At 40.0% G+C, this 15,114-nt stretch overlaps 1 protein-coding gene and 1 non-coding gene across 2 annotated transcripts in view; one reads left to right on the top strand and one right to left on the bottom strand.

Annotated features, from left to right (window-relative positions):
- Kif24 (kinesin family member 24) overlaps window positions 1–15,114 on the bottom strand; it is a 78,301-nt gene that overhangs the window by 54,833 nt on the left and 8,354 nt on the right. The window lies entirely within an intron of this gene.
- LOC111757121 (small nucleolar RNA SNORA61) lies at window positions 5,307–5,439 on the top strand. The gene has a single exon (XR_002791500.1). It is a non-coding gene; the product is annotated as a small nucleolar RNA SNORA61 (small nucleolar RNA).

Here is a 15,114-nt window from a genome sequence, read left to right as displayed (position 1 = left end):
AAAGAAAGGGCCCCAAGTCTGACTCTCGGAGCTCTGAGAAGAGGTTGATGACTAAACTCACCTGTTACCACTGGAAAACCAGGCCACCTGAGGAGTGTGAGAAGAACCATCACAACAAGAGGCCCCTGAGCCATACGCTGATTGTAAAGGTGACCACTGGAAGTTGGGACTGTCCCTGAGGTGGAGGCCCGAGGGATCAGGCTCAACTTACCAGTTGGTCCAGCAAGACTGCAGAGAGCACCCTTTACCTTCTCCAAGCAGACTGTGCCTTCATGGAGGAGCTCCGGGCAATCATGACTACAGAAGGAAAAGAAACCAGCCTCCTCTGGACACTGGTGCATGTCTCTCAGTCCTTATTTCCATCCCTAGCCTTCTTTCTGTGTGTCATACCTTAGTAAGAGGAATAACTGCTATTTCTCACAACCCCAAGGCTGTAACTGGGATGACTTTTTCTTCACTCATTTCTTTTAAATTAGCTTGAAAGTCCAGTTCCCCTCCTGGAGAGAGAGATCTTATCTTGTTGAACACTTAACATACATGTACCCAGTCAAGTACCCTGCTTCCCCCTTGTGGAGACAGAAATAAATTCTAGGTACATCTGACTAACATTTGAATAGAAGAGCAGTAGGAGCTGCCCTGGTACAAATACATCTCAAAGATCCTACTATTTTTCCTCACTGGAGACAATGCCCTCTAAGGTCTGAAGTCAAAAGAGGTCTACAGTCTATAATTGACCATTTAAGGGTACAAGGTCTTCTTACACACTGTACCAGCCCTCAAACACGCCAATCTTGGGAGTTCAAAAACCCAGTGGGGTGTGGAGGTTGGTACAGGACCACAGACTGGTAAATGAGGTCGTAGTACCTGTTCACCTGGTGGTGCCTGACTCATACACTTTCCTTTCTCAGATCCCAGGAGATGCCAGTTGGTTTTCGGTGTCAGATTTAAAAGATAACCTTCTTTTGTGTTCCTTGACAGATCCCAGTTTCGTTTTGCCTTTGAAAAGTCCTTATTACCAGGCCTCTCAACTAACTTGGACTATGTTTTCTCAAGGATTCAGAGGTAGTTTAGTGTTTAGTGTTTCACTGACTTTGCAGACCTAAAGATGGTAGTCTGATCATCTATTCAGAGGATAACAATATGTAATGTAGCATCTATGGGGGAGCTCCTTCTGAGGATGGTGGCCATTGTTAATTCCCTGTTATCTTATTTTGAAGTCCTGTATTATTTTCACTGGGGTTGGGTTGGGTATATTCTGTTTTGTTTTGCTTAATTTTATTATATTAGGTGGCATGGGGACCTATTACAAAGATAACAAGATATATTATGGTAGCCATTTTGGATTTACTGTTATCTTGTTTTGAAGTCTACTGCATTCATTGTTTTGTCTTTATTGGTTTTATTCTGTTCTGTTCTGTATGATTTTTACTATGTCTCAAGGCATTTACAGGTATTTTGAAGACAGTAAGAGGCCTAATGGTAACTATTGTTGATTTCCTGTTGAAGTCCTGTGTCACACTGGTTTATCTGATTGGCTTTACTGTTTTATTTTGCTTGGTTTTATTCTCTTTAAAATGAAAATAAAAGTTTTTTAAAAACCCCTCACATCATGTCATTTTTTTTCCTAAATAAAATGAATATTTTCTTTTACATCCATAACACCACTGTTATATCTAATGAAATTTAAAGTAATTTTCTAGTATCTTATGTCCAGTACACAATGTAAAATCTCATTTATTTATTTATTTGCAATATTGGGGACTGAACCGAGGGCCTTTGCATTAAGTTACATTGCTATTCCTTTTTTAAAATTTTGAGACATAGTCTCATTAAGTTGCTAAATTGCCCAAGCTGGGCTTGAACTTCGATCTTCCTGCCTCAACTTCCCCAAATGGTGGGAATATATCATATATATATGATACATACACACACACATATTACCATATTTTAAGGTATCTTTTTATTGAAAAAATCCTTTTGTTCAAATCAGAATTCAAGCAAGTTCCACATACATGGTTATGTTTCCTAATGTTTCTTGGGGGGGGGTGCATTTAAAGCTCACAAATCATTTTTCCTACAAAATAGTCCCACATCAACTCCTCCGCTATTCCATTCCATTGACTTGTTATAGAAACAAAGTATGCTTCCAAGCATAGGATGTACTTATACTAAAAAAATCAATTGTTTGCAATTCAAATTTAACTATCCTGTTTTGTTTTGGAAAGCCTATATTAGAATCAGCTTCTACATTTCTGACAAAAATACTTCATAGGTGTTGGCATGTGCTTCACATCTGCCACATGAATAAATATCTACTAGGACTTTAGTCTGATCTCTTCCTAGTGAAAATTTTCTCATCAACCAAGTTAAACCAATGGTTTAACCCTTTGATGATCAATACCTACTTTAATTAGAGACTGCAAGATAGTGATTTTCTTTCTTTCTTTTTTTTGAGATCTCTTGTTATGTAGTTCTGGTTGGTCCTGAACTCAGTATATAGCCCAGGCTGGCCTTGAACTTGCAGTGATCCTCTGCCTTAGCTTCCCAAGTGCTGGGATTACAGGCACATAGCACCATGCCTGGCTAAGATGGTGATCTTCTGATCCAAGCATTCTTTATTTTTTTTTCTCAGTACTGGGAATCAAACCCAAGACCTTGCACTTGCCAGGCAGAAGCTTGAGCACTAGCTATTTCCCTGGCCCCTAATCATTCTCTATAGAAAAACTTTATGCCCACAGTTAGGGCTATTGATTACCTAAAGGAGATAAAGGCAGGTATAAATGTTTAATTCTTTCCTTTTAATTTTCAATTCACAAAGGAGTATTGCCCTTATTTTGGAGGGTGTCATAAAGTTCTTTTAGATTTTACAACATTTTTTTTCCTGAGACAGAGACTCTCTACGTAGCCCAGGATGGCCTTGAACTTGTGATTTTTCTGTCTCTGCTTCCCAAATGGTAGGATCAGAGGCATATACACCGTGCCCAGCTGTTTTTGTTTTTTGTCACATTATTTATTATGAGTTATTATATATTCATGTATTTTACCCAATTGTCTTAATGTTTGACAGCTGTCTTACATATTTCTTGCCTAAAATCAGCTTTCTCCCAGTGGACACATGGCTCAGTTTCAAAGAGGACATTGATATTAGGGAAAGAACTAGCACAATCACACTGGCTCTGCTTTTCCTTTGGAGATCAGGAACGGCTGTACTCACCCACAAGTAGCTAATCCAGAATGGTCACTACTTGCACTTCATATTTGAGGTGCTAGATATTCACTTGAGGTCAATTTTCAACTTTGGTGTCAACTCCAAACTGGCTGCAGCTTCCAGAGGGATTTTTATTATGAAAAGCAAGCCATGGTGTTGCACACCTACAATCTCCACATTCTGGAGGCTAAGGCAGGAGTTCCAGTTCAAGCCCAGTCTGGGCAATTTAATGATTTTTGACTCCTTGTCTCAAAACAAAAAGGGTTGGGAATGTAGCCCAGTGCAAAGGTCTTTGGTTCAATCCTCAGTACAGGAAGAAGAAGAAAAAGAAAAAAGGACTTTGAGTTACTTACAACTACTAAGAGAATATAGGATGAGAATTTTGAAGGGTGACCCAAATCATTTCCAAATTAACCCTTCTACCTCTACTTATACAATGGCACTAAGAATTTACTGTGGACATTTCATCATAGTATGACTAAAAGGTTATAGTTCATAGCATACAGGTAACAAGATACAATAACTACTAAGAAGCAAAATAATCAGTTAAGGGAAATACAGGACATAAATTTTTAAGAAATTCGAACTATTTTAGGAAATTTGATCTCAAATACCCTCTATCACAAGTAGTTCATTAGGAAATTTTTAAAAAAAAAGTAATGGGAGAGTCGGGCGTGGTGGCTCATGCCTGTAATCCCAGCACTCGGCAGGCTGAGGCAGGAGGATTGTTGAGTTCGAAACTAGCCTGGGCTACAAAGTGAGCTCAAGGCCAGCCTGAACTGCATGGTGAGACCCCATCTCAAAAAAGACCAAAAAAAAGGAATGGGTAAAGGAGAGTTAGAGGTTAAGATTGTTGATTTCATTCATATTAACAGTAACTTTAATGGGGATATTACAGCAAAGACAGCAAATGCATAGCCTACTGCTACATAATACAAACATATATTTGTGTTGCTATTCTCCACTCCTGGACTGTAAATGATAAATAATCCAAAGTTTATTTCAATATTCTTTCTTAGTAAAACATTAAACTGCCTTGTAATTCCTTCTTTGGGTATTTGTACATGACAGTACACAATTTCACGAATTTTGACAGTTGTATTCATCTGTGAAATCACCACCATAATTAAGATACAGAATATTTCCATTCCTCGGGCATCTTTGCATTCTGTCTTTTAGTGTGCTTCTGGACCTACTCAATCACCAATCCACTTCTGTCATTACATGTTTTGACTTCCTAATACTCAATCACTAATCTACTTTCTGTCATTACATGTTTTGACTTCCTAATTTTATGTAAATGGATTATATTCTCTTTCCTTTAGCATAATGATTAAGATTTATCTGCAGTGCATACATCACTACTTCAATTACTGAGGAGGAAAATGATTCATAATGAATCTGTGGGTTGCCCAGGTAATGCAGCTCTCAAGTGACAGTTCTAAGATTAGACTTTATGTCTGTTCATGTGCTTTCCATTACCCTTGGCATGCCTAGGAGCTACCCTGCTCAGCTATTGCAGACTCTCTCACAGCTGCCATTACCAGGAAAATGCTGTGCAATCAGTGAAACAAAATGAGGAGGGGAAGTGATGGGTGGTTTTTACAAGTGTGGTCCACTGGCCACAAATATGCAGAGTTCTCTGTGGCAAGCGCAAGCACAGCTAGGTCTCAGCTGTTGAGATAACAATCAGAAACAGTTTTGTAATGCCAGTAGCAAAATATCTGGAAAAGAAATATTATTTTTAATAGCTACAAGAAGAAACAGAAGTGGGAGGAGAGAGGAAGAGGAGGAGGAAGAGGAGAGGGAAGGGGAAGAAATCAAGGGCAGAAGAGGGAAGGAGAAAGAAAAGGAAGGAGAGAGACAGAGAATACTTAGAAATAAATTTAACCAAAGAATGGAAAAGATCTCTACAATAAAAACTATGAAACCCTGAAGACTGCAAGTCTAAGCCTGGGCAACTGAGCAACTTAGACTTTGTCTCAAAGTAAAAAAACAAAGAAGGGCCGAGAATGTAACTCAGTACAAAGGCCCTGAGTTCAATCTCCAGTACATTAAACAAAACAAAACAAAACAATCTGGTAAAATGTCCACAATAATCTTTTAGTTCCTGTTTCCATTGGATCTGAACACTGATCCTGATGGTCATAAAAGGAGGAAAAATAATGCTGAAGTTAGCCTCACAGTCTTGTAACATGGCAATATATTGTGTGGGCTACTTGCAAACAGGGTTGAATTCTCTTTGAACTTTTTTGCTCTTCCTCTGTAAAATGGAGACACCCTGAGGATTAAAATGTTGAATGTGAAGTTCTAAGCAGTTGTTATAGAGATTGCTAATGTGACTCTATTGGGAGACTCTTTATTGTCTTTTAGTAGGAGTGGAGCTGGGTCTTATGGTGCACTCAGGAGACTGAGGCAGGACTGCCACGAGTTCGAGGCCAGCCTGGTCTACACAGCAATTCAAGGATTCCTGAACTGCCTAGCAAGACCCTGTCTAAAAAACAGAAACAGAACAAAACACACACACACACCCCAAGCCAAAAAGTTGGTGGAAAAATAAAGTGCCCACACTACCTAAAGCTATCTATAAATTCAATGCAACTTCTATCAAAACACCAGAACTAGAAAAAATAAAATGAAAACAAACAAAAAAGAATCAAGCTATATCATGTATAAATTCCTTATGATGAATTTTATCATTATGTATATCTAAAATGTACCAATACATCTGGAACAGAAAGAATAAAGCATGAGGCATTCTATTACCTGACTTCAAATAAAGCACAAAGCTGTGGTAATCAAACGGAACGGAACAGACAACCTACATGTAAAGTCATGTAGCTACAGGCAAATGGTCTCCAATAAAGGTGCTCAGAACATATGTTAGGGAAAGGGCAGTCTCCTCGGTAAGTATTCTGGGTAACCTGGATGTTTATATGCAGAAGAATGAGAATAGATCCTTATCTCTCACCATATAAAAAAATCAAACCAAACTGAATTAAAGCAGGGTCCTCAACCTCTGCCATGGACTAGTACCTTTAAGAATCAGACCACTGAGCAGGAAGTCAGTGGACAAGACAGCAAAGCTTCACCTGTATTTACAGCATTTCTCCACGGCCTGCATTTCCACTGAGCTCTGCCTCCTGTCAGATCACCAGCAGCACTGGATTCTTCCAGGAGCACAAACCCTAGTGTGAACTCTGTACACCAGGGGTCCAGACTGGGAAATTCTTATGCCTAATGATCTGAGATGAAGCTGAGGTGGTGATGCTAACACTGGGGAGTAGCACACATGGATTACCTTAGCAGCGAGGTTTGACTGCACACAGACCGTAATTAATTGCTTGAAGACTCATCAAAAACCCTTTCAGTTGGTGGCAAGTGACAACCTGCATCTTGTGGTAGGCTTTACAGTAGCAAGTGAGTTCATGGATTTCAAATGTACAGCTGCATCTGAACAGGTTTTAAGTTGGAATCTGCCACTTACTTTAGTCTGTCACTTATTTCTCTGTGTGTTTTTAGTCTATGTACCCATTATTTTATTTACCACTTCCATCTGTTCCTCTTTCCCACACTGCCCACTTGTCTTAGTCAGTTTTGCTAAGCCCACAAGCTAACCCTAGTGAAAAGGAATGAAAAAACAAATGTCAGTAGAGAGCTTCTTTGGAAAAAAGGAAAGAAACAATGATGAGTCAGTAGAAGGCTCTACGACTGCCAACACAAAGAAAGCTGCATTTAAAAGAAAACACCAGCAGTACTTCTTAAATTACCCATTCTGTGCAACAGGTGATTCACATTTTTCAAGGCTGCTTTGAATAATACGTGGTGACTGGCAAGCCAACAAGTCATAGCACCTTCCAAACTGCTTTGCCACGTGGAGAACAAGCACACTGCATTAAAAATAAGCCTTTCGGGGGCTGGGGATTTAGCTCAGCAGCATAAGCACCTGCCTTGCAAGCAGGCAGTCGTGAGTTCGATCCCCGGTACCGATAAAAAGGAAAAAAGACCAAACAAAACAAAAAAACCAAGCCTTTCAAGTTCCTTAAAAAAGAAAGCAAACATAGAAAACAAATAATTATGTTTGTTTTCTATGTATGTTTGCAGGCCACTACTTCAGCAAATGTGTCTGTCTGGACAGCATCATTTTTAGTGGTCAACTGCACTGCGAAAGCTTAAGACTTTCCTTCCTACTGGAGAGTTGGCTTTGCCTACTGCTAAGGACATCTGCTGTAAAGTTTTAGGACAGTTCCATTTCTGGCCAGCAGCACAACCAGACAAATAGATGGGACAACAGAAGCCACCGAGGCACAATGTTAAGAGACTAACGAGCCACTGTGGTGTGCACGCCAGGCTCACAAGTCTACTAGGGCACCACCCTTGTTTTTGTGCAACGTATTTTTCAGGAAGATGCCCATAATATGCCATGTGCTCTACTTTTGTTTCCACTATATTTATTACTAATACTAAAAAGTGTTTAAAAATTCACTCTCAGTTCTCCAGAGGCTCTCTTCCCTCTGTCTAGCCTAAATGTGCCTTATTTCCTCACAACCAACTCAAAAAGCTGAACCTGTTCACTTCACAGCATTTCACCTGTTCACTTCACCTGTCATTTCACAGCAACAGAGCCATGGATGTGAGGGAAAAGGGTCAATACTGTTGAGACTCCACCCACAGCTAGGCTAGTTAGATATTCTAGATAGGCTAGTTAGAATTCAGATGGTAGGGCTGGTGGCCACACAATGACACTCTTAACTAAAGCAGGCTGGAGAGAAGTTGGGGAGGGACACCCACCTGAGCTTCACAGGTCTCCCTGACCTGTGTTGGCCCAGAATAACGGAGACGGAGAAGGACAGGGAGGCAGAACATACAAAGTTTTACAATTGTCCCAATCTGGTTTGTGGGGACAGTCTAGAGGACACCAAAAGCCTCATTCATTTTGGCAGAAAAACTTACTCCAGTACGTAGTGGGAAATCACAAAACTGCCACCAAAAAGGCTACAAGGGGCTGAGTGTGGCGGCGCATGTCTGTAACTACAGCACTTTAGAGGCTGATGCAAGAGGACTGCCCCAAGTTCCAGGCTAGCCTGGGCTATACAGTAAGTTCAACACCAGCCCGGACTACACAGCAAAACCCTGTCTCAAATCCCCTCCCATCTACCCTCCCCCCAAAAAAGAAAAAAGAAAAGGTTACAACGAGATGCAGATTCACAAAAGTTACCACAGCAGTGAGTATCAAGCTATTGGCAGAAAAACTATGAAATCGAAAACCAAGGGAGTGACCTTGAGGGAGCAACTCTATGCCAGTCACCTGAGCTTTACCTCAGGTCAGATAATCTAGGGAATCTCTTGAGTGCTGAAAACATTGAGGTGTCACAAACACAAACAAAACTTAAAGCAAGCAGCTTTAATTCTGAAGAGAACAAGAAACAGTATGATAGCCATTGTTGATTTTTCCTACTGTCTGATTTTGAAGGCCTGTAATGCTTTTGTTCTTTGGTTTTGATCAGTTTTATAGTGTTTTGTTTTGTTTGAATTCATTGTTTGTGAAGATATGGGCAACTATTTCAAAGAAAACAAGAGACAATATAGTAGCCACTGTTGATCTCGGGTTGTCTTGCTTTGAAATCCTGTGTCACTTTGTTTTCTTCTGATCTGTTTTACCCTCTTTAAAATAAAATAAACATGAGATAAAGCAAGCAGCCAGAGAAGGTAAGAAACTGTTCCTGTGCTCTTAGGAATTGAGGGTAACGCTGAGGACAGGTGGACAAAAGCACAAGAAACAGCATCAAAAAGATTTCCTGTACTGCAGTCACTTGATGGAGGGAGGCAGCTGAAAGGGTTCTGAAGGCTGGATCAGCTGAAGGGTCTGGAGGCTGGATCAGAAGACAGCACGTAGCACATATCACTCTTATGGACCCTAACAGGCGAGTGCAGGTCGGCAGCGTATGTGTCACTGTCTGAGGGTGCTGGATGGAAGAGCTTCGCAGCAGACATTATGGGGCACAGGGAAAGACATAGCTGTTACAGAGAATTCCTTCCCATCTAGATGGCAAGGGACAGTCTCACAGGGCAGTTCACTGATGCCTGGGTGACAGAAGGCACAGAAATCTTCATATTGACAGTGGCCCAAGGTCTTGAGTTCAATTGCCGGTACCAAAAAATAAAATAAAATAAACTTGATAGCGCATAGGCAGTGGCCCTGGAAAGTACTGGCAAACAAGGCAGTTAGATTTGTCTTCTCTCACCTGAGGGCACCTTTAGGTACTCAGGTAATCCTGATAGGAGACCAGCTTTAGAGTCCTTGAGGGTTCTCAGCTCTTCCTGAAAGCTTTCCCCGGAGGGATTCCTATGGTTTAGCTGTAGAAACAGAGGCTCAGCACTGACTTTCCCATCAACCATGAACATATAGGGTGGGCCTGGGGCCAAGGCCTCTCTTAATTAGGTCACTCCCACTGGGAGGAGATGGAAGACTCAGCATTGATGGGATCATTGGTCCTGCTGGTCCTGGCGGACCTCTCTGAAGAGCGGACTTTGGGGTCAGCAGGCTTTCCATTGGCCGTGGGGTGCAGACCTAGACGGCTGTGTGGTCTGGTGGGATTCTCATTTTCCTCATCTCCAGTCTCTTTCCACTCAGGCAGTGGGGGCTCTGTGATGGAGCAGCAGCAGCTGACTCTGCTTCTTTCATTCAGCATCACGGCTGGGCAATGGCTACACAGGGGTTTGTGATATACTCAGCCTGCTCAAAGAATTATTAGGGCGTGTGTTTAGATGTCTCCCCCAGAGTCTCACGCAGTGCTAAAGGCTTTTCCAGAGTGGCTGGGTGTACAATGTGTGACACCGGGATTGATTCATGGTGCAATACTTGAAGAGAACTAGGATTAAGGGTGTGACTGCTACCTGCCCTAAGTACCCTGGATAAAATATAAGGGACGGAAGTTGCTGTGGTTGACCCTGGCTTGCTTTTGCTACCTTTCACATGCCACTACTGTTTCTCTTCTGCGATGGCTGTCTGCCATCCACTCTGCTTTAAGAGTCAGCAGAGTGGGGCTGGGGATTTAGCTCAGCGGCATAAGCACCTGCCTTGCAAGCAGGCGGTCGTGAGTTCAATCCCTGGTACCGATAAAAATGAAAAAGACAAATGAAAAAGACAAAAACAAAACAAAACAAAAAAAAGAGTCAGCAGAGTATGGGCTGAAACCTCTATAAACTATGAGCCAAATAAACTTTTCCTCTTTCAACTTTGGGTACTGGGTATTTTGTCACAGCAATAAGAAAAGTAACTAAGTCAGAACTCAGATTAACTTCAAGGGAGAATGACTGTGTTCAAGTTGGCAGATAAAGTGGCTGCATTGAAAGCCAAACTAAAAGGGGCTGGGGATTTAGCTCAGCGGCATAAGCACCTCCCTTGCAAGCAGGCAGTTGTGAGTTCGATCGCTGGTACCAATTAAAAAAAAAAAAGAAAGCCAAACTGGAATTATGGAGCAACAAGTGACGATAGGGATTTTTGGCACTTTAAACACTATAGCAGAAATTTAGAGAAAGACTGAGCCAAGGCCGCCATTCTTCCACCAGTAGAATCTACCTCAGCTTTCAAAAGAGCGTGAGCATTATGTTCAACCACAAAAGACCCCTGAATTGGGAAGGAATGGATCTGTGACCATTCCGTCATGCTAGGTCCATGCTAGAAGGTGATGATACATGCTAGACTCTGTCCACGCTAGATGTGCTTCAGACTGTACATGGTGGTAGCCTTAAAAGTATGTCTGAGACAACTTCAAATCTCTGTACATTTTGGATTAAATTGGAATACTTTGAGATTACCACAAAAGCACTGAAAAGCCTGCTTCTATTTCCAGTATTTTATCTTTATGAAGCAGTGTCTTCTGCATTGACAGCAACCAAAACAAGAATAGAGGAGATATAAGCAACGTGTGTTACTATATCCCATCACCCCCAGATAGAACCGTCAAATTCAGGACCCCTGCTGATTTTGCTCTTATATATGCCATTGTAATAGCAAAAATAAAGTGTACAATAAACTTAATGAGCCTGAATCATCCAAGAAACTACCGCCAGCCTTGTCCCTGAAGAACTGTCTTACACAAAATCAGTCCCTGGTGCAAAAAAAATGTAGGGGATGGTTGGATTAAAGACCTGGGCACAGTTACACATGCCTGTAATCCTAGCTAGTCTGGAGGTTGAAGCAGGAGAAGTACAAGTTTGAGCCCACTTGAGTCTGGGCAACTTAGTGAGACTCTGTCTTAAAATAAAAAGGGTAGGGGATATAGTTTAGTGGAAGAGAACTTGCCTAGAAGTTGCACAAGGCCCTAGGTTCAATCCCTTGTAACAGAAAAAAAGATTAGTCTTGAATAAGACAAGAAATAATGAACAACAACTAGAAAGAGATAGAGAATGATTCAGAGTATTGGACTAGGAAAAGAATTTTTGGATGAAACCCCAGAAGCACAGGAAACTAAAGCAAAAATAGACAAATGGGGTTACAGTAAACTAAAGTTTCTGCGTAGTAATGGAAACAATTAACAGAGTGAAGAGACAATCTATGGAATGGAAGAAAATATTTTTGAACTTAACATCTGAAAGAGGTTAACTTCTAAAATATGTAAGGAACTCTAACAACTCAATATTAGAAAATAATTCAATTTTAAAAATGCATTAGGGGCCGGGGATATAGCTCAGTGGTATAGCACCTGCCTGGCAAGCGCAAGGTCCTGAGTTCTATTCCCAGTACAAAAAAAAGCAACAGATACTCTTTTAAAAGAAACATAAAGTAAGGTAGGTGCACTGACCTGCACCAATGACCAATAATCTTACCTATAAAGGAGGATAAAGCAGGAGAACTGCTTAACCCCAGGATTTCCAGGTCAGTGTGAACAAGATAGTGAGATTCTCTCTTTTAAAAACAAAACAAAAACAAAAACTATACAAATGGCTAAAAGGTATATGAAAAAATGTTCAAGATCCCTAATCAGAGAAATGCAAACAAACCAAATGAGATATGACCTCATCACAATTAGAATGGCTCTCATAAAAAAGAAAAAAAGTTAAGTCCTGGCTGGTCCGATGGTAGTGGGTTATCAGAACTTATTAATATTAGTGTCACTAAAGTTGGTATACCCCGCCCACTGCTAAATTTGATTGGCTTTGAAAAAAAAAAAAAGTAAGTCCTAGTGGACTGGTGGGAATGTAAATTACTACAGCAATTATTGAAAATAGTATAGAAGTTCTTAAAATATTGGGCTGGGCTCAATGGGTTCAGTGGCTCAAGTGCTTACCTGGTAAGGGCAAGGTCCTAAGTTTGATGCCCAATACCAAAAAAAAAAGTTCTTAAAAAAATTTAAAACTAGCCAGTTACTGTGGCATACATCTGTAATCCCAGAACTTGGGAGGTTGAGATAGAAAGATCACCATGAGTTTGAGGCCCCTCTGAACTATATAATGAGACCTTGTCTCAAAAAACAAGAAAACAACAACAAAATTACATCTAGAACTACCATATGATCCAGCAATTCCACGACTGGATATGTGTCCAAAGGAAATAAAATCAGTATGTTGAAGAAAAATCTGCACTCCTATATTTATTGTAGTACTATTCATAATGGCTAAGAAATAGAAATGACCTCAGTGTCCATTAGTTGATGAACAGATAAAGAAAACGTGGCATATAGATGTAATAGACCCTATTCAGTCTTTTTAAAAAGAAGGAAATCAGCCGGGCATGTAGTTCAGTGGCGTAAGTGCCTGCCTTGCAAGTGTGCAGTCATGAGTTCGAGCCCTGGTACCAATAAATAAATAAATAAATAAATAAATAAAGGAAATCCTGCCATTTGCAGCAATGCTGACAGAACTGGAGGACATTAAATAAAGTAAAATAAGCCAGGCACAGAAAGACAAATACCTTAAGATCTCAATCATTTGTGGAATCTAAAAAAGTTCTGGTTTTCTACTGCATAGGTGACTATACTGATAATAGACTATACTTTTTTGCATTGAGACAAGATCTCTAAAACTGCTAATTGGTTGTAATGGTAATAACTATGAACATAAAGCACTGAATTTTGAGGTGAGTTATACATGTAAAGAGAATATATATATATATATATATATATATATATATATATTTGTGTGTGAGTGTGTGTATTATGGGGGATTGAACTCAGGCCTTGGGTGTGCTAGGCAAACACTTTCCACTAAGTTACATCCTGGCCTGTTTCCTGTTGTTTTCTTTTCTTCTTTGAGACAGTGTCTAAGTAAGTTATTCAGGCTGTGCTGGAACTTAGGCTCCTGCTGTCTCAGTCCCCTGAATTTCTGGGATACCTGGGATATGTGCTGCTGAAGAACATACACTAAACCTGAGTATCTAGGATTACAGGTAGCACAGTGCCCAGCCAAGATACTGAATACATTTTTAAAGAAACCACTGATATAGGTTGAAAAAGAACTTGAAAAAGAAATATTTCAAGGCCAGCCTGAACTACAGAGTGAGACTTTGTCTCAAAAAAACAAATAAAAAAAAAAAGGAAAACAAAGTGTTTCTAGTGCATATATATCAAGTAGAGGTGGTTGGTAGTGCATATGAAGACTACTTCATAAGATGTCAGTTTTCCAGTGTCATTGACTAACGATCCTGTACTCTGAAAATGTTTTATAATTCTGTCTTCTGTAATTTACTGTATTTTCTTCTTTCACACTTTCTATTGGTGGAGACAACTTGCTCCACTGTCCCTTTATCCTTTTAGATGACTATGTTTCTGTCATCTAAGAATCTTTCCTCTGCCTGGTATTGTAGTGAATCCTGTAATTCCAGCACTCTGGAAAGCTGAAGCAGGACGATTGCAAGTTTGAGTCCAGCTTAGGCAATTTAGTAACTTACTGATAACCTGTAAATGAGAGAGAGAGAGAGAGAGAGAGAGAGAGAGAGAGAGAGAGAATATCGATCTGGGGATATAGTTTATATGAAGATCCTTAGTTCAGTTCCCAGTACCAAAAAAACAAACCTCTACCACAGCTTTTTCCCTAACATAGTAGAAATGTATTTAAAAAGTAGGTATTATCTTTTTACATTCATAAATGTCATCAGCTAAAAGTTTCTTTTTAAGCTTCTCCACAAAGAAATCTTTAAATGATCATTAAACTTTAAGTAACTTTTAAAAAGCATGAGGTCATAAGTTCAATTCCTGGCACCAAAAACAAAACAAAACAATAAAAAGTTTTAAATTTTAAAGAACATTTAAAGTTATATTTGTCAGTTTGATCTGTAGTTACATTAAAGTTCTATTTGCTATATGGCTATGAGGTTTTTTCCCCTTTGGTTTTGTTTTTAGTTTTTTGAAACAGGGTTTTGCTGTATAGCTAAAGCTGGCCTTGAATTCACTGTGTAGTCCAGGCTGACCTTCAACTCATGGCAATCTTTCTGCCTCAGCAGAAAAAATGCTGAGATTACAGGCATGCACCACCACGCCCACTATGTTTTAAAATTACAAGTGATTTTGTTATTTCTGGTATTTGTGAACATTTAGATTTTCCAGAGTTTTTCAGCATAAACAATTTGAAATTTTATTGTTGGATGTAAGCTTTTTCTTTTTAACTTAGGAACATGATGATTTTTTTTTTTTTTTGAGACAGAGTCTTGTCAGGCAGTTCAGGCAGTTCAGGCAGGACATGAACTCACTATGTAGCCCAGTCTGGTCTTGAACTTGTTGCACTCCTTCTGCCTTAGCCCCCCAAATGCTGAGATTATAGGCATGTACTACCAGGCCTGGCTATGAATAGTATTCTAATAGGCTATTTTTTAAAAAGGCTATGCAGCAACCTGAGGATATAGCTCAGTAGTAGAGTGTATGTCTTCTTGTACAAGCCCACAGGTTCCAAGACTATGAATATCAGGC

Source organism: Cavia porcellus, unplaced genomic scaffold (genome assembly GCF_034190915.1).
Source record: "Cavia porcellus strain 051 isolate PalLab524CR breed Dunkin Hartley unplaced genomic scaffold, mCavPor4.1 scaffold_1, whole genome shotgun sequence".
NCBI classification, from domain to species: domain Eukaryota; kingdom Metazoa; phylum Chordata; class Mammalia; order Rodentia; family Caviidae; genus Cavia; species Cavia porcellus.
This window is presented reverse-complemented; position numbering and strand designations above follow the sequence as displayed.